This window comes from Dermacentor andersoni, chromosome 10, assembly GCF_023375885.2.
Source record: "Dermacentor andersoni chromosome 10, qqDerAnde1_hic_scaffold, whole genome shotgun sequence".
Taxonomy (NCBI): domain Eukaryota; kingdom Metazoa; phylum Arthropoda; class Arachnida; order Ixodida; family Ixodidae; genus Dermacentor; species Dermacentor andersoni.
Window position 1 is genome coordinate 128,122,634 of NC_092823.1, and position 7,062 is coordinate 128,129,695.

Sequence of the window (7,062 nt, forward strand, 5' to 3'; positions counted from 1 at the left end):
AGTCTCGGGTGGTCCGGATTAACACGGGGGTCAGCACGGCCTTAAATAACCCCTGGCGGTCTTGTGGTTGCCGATATCTTCTTCGTGAGCCTGTGGAAGCATTCGTGCTATAGTCGTCCAAACTTCACAATGGAGAAAACGAGATTTCAGCGCGTATTTCAACCAGCCTAATGCCTAACGTTCTTGTGTTTCCTTTTGTGTCAGCTCGGGGAGAATGGGTGGCGCCGCCTTGACCTTCGGTTTGTCTTCCTTCGTCCATCCTTTTCTGCCAGCTCGGGGAAAACGGGTTCACGCTGTTTCGGGAAAGGGGGTAATTTTGTTGACATGGGGAATCCCGTTAGAACGCTTCTCACACTTGACAGGCCGATCGTAGCAGCCCGTCGACCGCCACAGGGGGTTTCGAAGGGGCTGCAGTGTGTCCAAGCACCTCGAAAAGACCTGTAGACCTCGCGCCTCTTTCTTCGTTTCGCCGATCGTTCCAAGGCCTGCCTGGTGACACCTTCTGTAAATAAACCACGTCAAGGCCAGGGCACAACAAACATGGAGCACCCAACTAACCTCGAGAACTGCCAAGTTCACACGTTCTTCACCCAAAACCCTATGAGAATCATGCCTGGAGCCCTCGCTCGATATTTCTGAAAACCTCACAATGGAGAAAACCAGATTTCAGCGCGTATTTCAACCAGCCTAAGGCCTAACGTTTTTGTGTTTCCTTTTTCCGAGAAAGCCACGGTTATCGAGAGACTGAGAACGTATTGAAACCCAGCAATAAAAGCGTTAATTATAAATTCACAAGGGACAAACACAACTCGAAAAAATCAAAGAACAAAAGGGGTCCTTTACAACAAAGAAGAAACTCGAAGAAGCTCGATTGGATTGCTGTCTGAATGCCTTCGGGCCTCGCCGAAGACGACAAAGGGCGCCAGGCATACGCTGCACTTTCTTGTCGTCTGCTACTTTGTGTGCCCGTGGCTTGCTTTTTCATTCCAAAATGGAGGCCACAAGCGGGGTAAGAATTGCCAGTCTGCTTTTTCCCTCACTCTCGCGGCGCATTCTACTGCAGTGATAGTCTGACTGGTCCTGACTGGTCACCTGGCATTTGCTCAGCCTTTAGGATCTCCTTTTCCCCGGACGCGGCTAAGGAGCCCACGGTTAGACGCGGGAGGGTCCCACCCTCGCGTGGTCGGGTACGTGGTGTAGCAACACACCAAACGCCTGCTGTCATAGACGCCCTTGCGGGGGTGGACCACTGTTAGTTGCACTACACATGTACACAAAACATACACATGAACGCTTTTCTCAGCTCTCCCATCCCCTGTCTATACTTCGACCACGTGAGCGGCTTCCCACACTGAAAAACGGCCAGTTTTCCGCACTTGAAGGCCGGCCTTACAATATACGCAGTCACTTCTCCGAAGTGGACGCTCTCGATCAACTTACGTGCGAAATGGTCGAACTTATCAATCACTTCAGTGATAAAAGCCATGACATCTGCTTTCAGTGGATAGCAGAGCGTTGCAGTATCATCGCAAATGATGGCCCACATAGATAAGCTCGGACGTCAAACCCGAAAAATCGCTGCACAGCTCTTCCTCTCTCAAGGACAGACGTTGCGAGACAGCTTCGTATTCTAGCCCGCACGCTCTCGTTAGCTGGGTTCAATACTGCACAAAAACGGTGCAAACCCTTCACTGGAACTCGGACCTTCGGCTGGACTGCACCGGCATGAAACGTATCTTCTGTGTCGGTTGTGGCTGGAAGTTGACTTCACGAAAACTTCATCATCATCATCATCATCATCATCATCATCATCATCATCATCATCATCATCATCATCATCATCATCATCATCAGCCTAGTTACGCCCACTGCAGGGCAAAGGCCTCTCCCATACTTCTCCAACTACCCCGGTCATGTACTAATTGTGGCCATGTTGTCCCTGCAAACGTCTTAATGTCATCCGCCCACCTAACTTTCTGCCGCCCCCTACTACGCTTCCCTTCCCTTGGAATCCAGTCCGTAACTCTTAATGACCATCGGTTATCTTCCCTCCTCATTACATGTCCGGCCCATGCCCATTTCTTTTTCTTGATTTCAACTAAGATGTCATTTACCCACGTTTGTTCCCTGACACAATCTGCTCTTTTCTTATCCCTTAACGTTACACCTATCATTCCTCTTTCCATAGCTCGCTGCGTCGTCCTCAATTTCAGCAGAACCCTTTTCGTAAGCCTCCAGGTTTCTGCCCCGTAGGTGAGTGCTGGTAAGACACAGCTGTTATACACTTTCCTCTTGAGGGATAGTGGCAACCTGCTGTTCATGATTTGAGAATGCCTGCCAAACGCACCCCAGCCCATTCTTATTCTTCTGGTTATTTCAGTCTCATGATCCGGATCCGTGGTCACTACCTGCCCTAAGTAGATGTATTCCCTTACCACTTCCAGTGCCTCGCTACCTATCGTAAACTGCTGTTCTCTCCCGAGACTGTTAAACATTACTTTAGTTTTCTGTAGATTAATTTCCAGACCCACCCTTCTGCTTTGCCTCTCCAGGTCAGTGAGCATGCATTGCAATTGGTCTCCTGAGTTACTAAGCAAGGCAATATCATCAGCGAATCGCAAGTTGCTAAGGTATTCTCCATCAACTTTTATCCCCAATTCTTCCCACTCCAGGCCTCTGAATACCTCCTGTAAACATGCTGTGAATAGCATTGGAGATATCGTATCTCCCTGTCTGACGCCTTTCTTTATTGGGATTTTGTTGCTTTCTTTGTGGAGGATTACGGTGGCTGTGGAACCGCTATAGATATCTTCCAGTATCTTTACATATGGCTCATCTACACCATGATTCCATAGTGCCTTCATGACTGCTGAGGTTTCGACTGAATCAAATGCTTTTTCGTAATCAATGAAGGCTATATATAAGGGTTGGTTATACTCCGCACATTTCTCTATCATCTGATTGATAGTGTGAATATGGTCTATTGTTGAGTAGCCTTTACGGAATCCTGCCTGGTCCTTTGGTTGACAGAAATCTAAGGTATTCCTGATTCTATTTGCGATTACCTTAGTAAATACTTTATAGGCAACGGACAGTAAGCTGATCGGTCTATAATTTTTCAAGTCTTTGGCGTCCCCTTTCTTATGGATTAGGATTATGTTAGCGTTCTTCCAAGATTCCGGTACGTTCGAGGTCATGAGGCATTGTGTATATAGGGCGGCCAATCTTTCTAGGACAGTGTTCCCACCATGCTTCAACAAATCTGCTGTTACCTGATCCTCCCCAGCTGCCTTCCCCCTTTGCATAGCTCCCAAGGCGTTCTTTACCTCTTTCGGTGTTGCTTGTGGGATTTCAAGTTCCTCTAGCCTATTCTCTCTCACCTTATCGTCGTGGGTGTTACTGGTACTGTATAAATCTCTATAAAACTCTTCAGCCACTTGAAATATCTCATCCATATTAGTAACAATATTGCCGGCTTTGTCTCTTAACGCACACATCTGATTCTTGCCTATTCCTAGTTTCTTCTGTACTGCTTTTAGGCTTCCTCCGTTCCTGAGAGCCTGTTCAATTCTATCCATATTATAGTTCCTTATGTCCGCTGTCTTACGCTTGTTGATTAACTTAGAAAGTTCTGCCAGTTCTATTCTAGCTGTAGGGTTAGAGGCTTTCATACATTGGCGTTTCTTGATCAGATCTTTTGCCTCCTGCGATAGCTTACTGGTTTCCTGTTTAACGGCGTTACCACCGACTTCTATTGCGCACTCCTTAATGATCCCCATAAGATTGTCGTTCATTGCTTCAACACTATGGTCCTGTTCCTGGGTTAAAGCCGAATACCTGTTCTGTAGCTTGATCCGGAATTCCTCTAGTTTCCCTCTTACCGCTAACTCATTGATTGGCTTCTTATGTACCAGTTTCTTCCGTTCCCTCCTCAAGTCAAGGCTAATTCGAGTTCTTACCATCCTATGGTCACTGCAGCGCACCTTGCCGAGCACGTCTACATCTTGTATGATGCCAGGGTTCGCGCAGAGTATGAAGTCGATTTCATTTCTAGTCTCACCATTCGGGCTCCTCCACGTCCACGTTCGGCCAACCCGCTTGCGGAAAAAGGTATTCATTATCCTCATATTATTCTGTTCTGCAAACTCTACTAATAACTCTCCTCTGCTATTCCTAGAGCCTATGCCATATTCCCCCACTGACTTGTCTCTGGCCTGCTTCTTGCCTACCCTGGCATTGAAATCGCCCATCAGTATACTGTATTTTGTTTTGACTTTACCCATCGCCGATTCCACGTCTTCATAGAAGCTTTCGACTTCCTGGTCATCATGACTACATTTAGGGGCGTAGACCTGTACAACCTTCATTCTGTACCTCTTATTAAGTTTCACAACAAGACATGCCACCCTCTCGTTAATGCTATAGAATTCCTGTATGTTACCAGCTATGTTCTTATTAATCAGGAATCCGACTCCTAGTTCTCGTCTCTCTGCTAAGCCCCGGTAGCACAGGGCGTGCCCGCTTTTTAGCACGGTATATGCTTCTTTTGGCCTCCTAACTTCACTGAGCCCTATTATATCCCATTTACTGCCCTCTAATTCCTCCAATAGCACTGCTAGACTCGCCTCACTAGATAACGTTCTAGCGTTAAACGTTGCCAGGTTCATATTCCAATGGCGGCCTGTCCGGAGCCAGGGATTCTTAGCACCCTCTGCAGCGTCGCAGGTCTGACCGCCGCCGTGGTCAGTTGCTTCGCAGCTGCTGGGGACTGAGGGCCGGGGTTTGATTGTTGTGTTCATATAGGAGGTTGTGGCCAAGTACGGCACCAGGGTGGCCAATCCTGCTCTGGTGAGAGAGTACGTTACCGGTTCTGGTCACTGGGATCAGGCCGCACTCCAGGCCTGTTTGTGCAATTTTCTCAACACACGTTTTTTTTTATTTTCCGGTGGAGAATTGTGCGACACCGGGATTTGAATCACGGTCCTCTTGCACGGGAGGCGGATACTCTACCGACCCCGCAGGAGTTAAATTAAATATTCAATTATGGGGTTTCACGAAAGCTTACGCAGCACTAATTGGAATGGCTGACAATCCGGAGTGTGATGTCTGCAGATGCGAAGAGACCATTCACCAACTAGTGTACCCCTTTCTTCAGTTTGAAGCACAAAAGAATGTATGCCCAAGGTATTCAGGAAAATAGGTGATCGTCCTCTGATTGAAAATACAATATTAGAACATCGTCCCCACCGATTATCGGCTCAGGAGACAGTGAAGGCACTTTTGTGCTTTCTGAGAACGCTCGGCTTGAGGAAGTTCTTTGACTACGTAGTCCTGTCCTTGCACGCGTCGCTCACCCCTTCTCTTTCCCCTTTCTTCTGTCTTTCTTCCTTCTTTCTATTCCCCTCATCCATTCCCCCAGCGTGGGGCAGTGAACAGGACGGTTGACTGGCTGAAATTTATTTTTGAACGCTCTCTTATGCACTTTTTTCCGCTTTGAAGAAATCAGGAATATAGACGGACACTATCCATATGTTTAAGAAGTTTATAGTAGCATGTACTATCGCCATTAAGCTAGCTGGCCTACAGCATGGGCGCAATCACAAAGTCGTACGAGATATGGGTTATAGAAACGTCAAATTGATAAATGAGAGCCTGCAAGGTAGCCGGCGGCGCACTCGCGCACACCTTTCGTGACGTCACAATATAACTATCCATATAGTTAGCGCGGCTATATTCGGACTTATGTTTTTTGTAATTTTCAGGCAGACAATAGTATTCACCTTCCTGCTCGAATTCGCGCTTGTTTTCTACTGTGTGCACACCTCGTCATCGCAGTCCGATTGTCATGAATTTCAGCGCTCCAGAAATGGACAGCGGCACAATTCAAATACGTTAAAGGGCCCCTCACCAGGCCCCATAGCAAATTTTGGTTATACGCTGGAAGTTGCTAGGTGTCCTCTAGGGAGCGTTCTGCCACGAGAATTTTTCACATCGGCTCATTATAGCCGAGATAGAAACATTTCAGTGCCACGAATCAATGATTTCAGCAGGTGGGCTCCACTGCAAAGCAAAAAGCTCTCTCCACCCGCCCCGTCTGGCCTTCGCAAGCGAAATTCCTTCCCTGCATTTTCCCATAGCAGACCTCGAGGATCGCGTGACACATACGTCACAGTATGTGTCACTTTTTTATCACTTTTTTGTCTTCGCTTTTTTTTACGGCCCAACGCATTTCCGCTGACGGCGTCGCGCGCGAGCTGAGGAGGTATTCTGTAGGAGTCCACCTAGTGGACTGTCCATTTCGGCCGCTGCTGAGTGGCTGCGGCCGCTCGTCTCCTCCTCACTCGTACAGCTGCGTCGAATCAGCAGCGGCCGAAATGGACAGTCCACTAGGTGGACTTTTACAGAATACCCCCCCCCCCCCCCCCCCCCCCTTAGCCGGTTGTCTCGTTCACGCAACGCACGATTTTGCGCGCTGTGCGCAAGGAAACATGACTAGCGGTATAATTCAGTGCTACACAAATACTGAGGCCGAACAAGCGGATCGCAGAGCATGATCACGCGCTGGAGCACCGTAGAAAATGACATAGCTTCGGTACCTACGCACGTGATCGCATGACCCTGGGAACAAGTAGACGAAGCGGAAGCACATCTCTCTTCCTTCTGTGCGAAGTGAAACAAAAACCCGCAGACATTCCGTTTTCCTTTTTTATTATTTCTCCAAATCTCATTTCGTCAAGCAACAGATCGCACAGATAACAGATGTCTTGAATAATTCTCGAAGTCACGTGTCACCACGAGCGACGTCACTCTGCGGACACGACTACGTAGGTGCAGGGGCTCGACCACGTCACCGTCCGGCTTGGAGCGCGGCGGCCGCGAGAAGGAAAAACGGCGTTAGGTCTGAAATTTCAGGTCTTTCCGCGGCGCATAGCGATGTAATACTTTGCAGACACGATTGTTATCATGCAATGTATTCTCTGCGCTTGTCAGCTCACAATGGCCAGATCTGGTGAGGGGCCCTTTAAAGAACATTTATGTAAAAAAAAAATAGCGAAAGGAAAA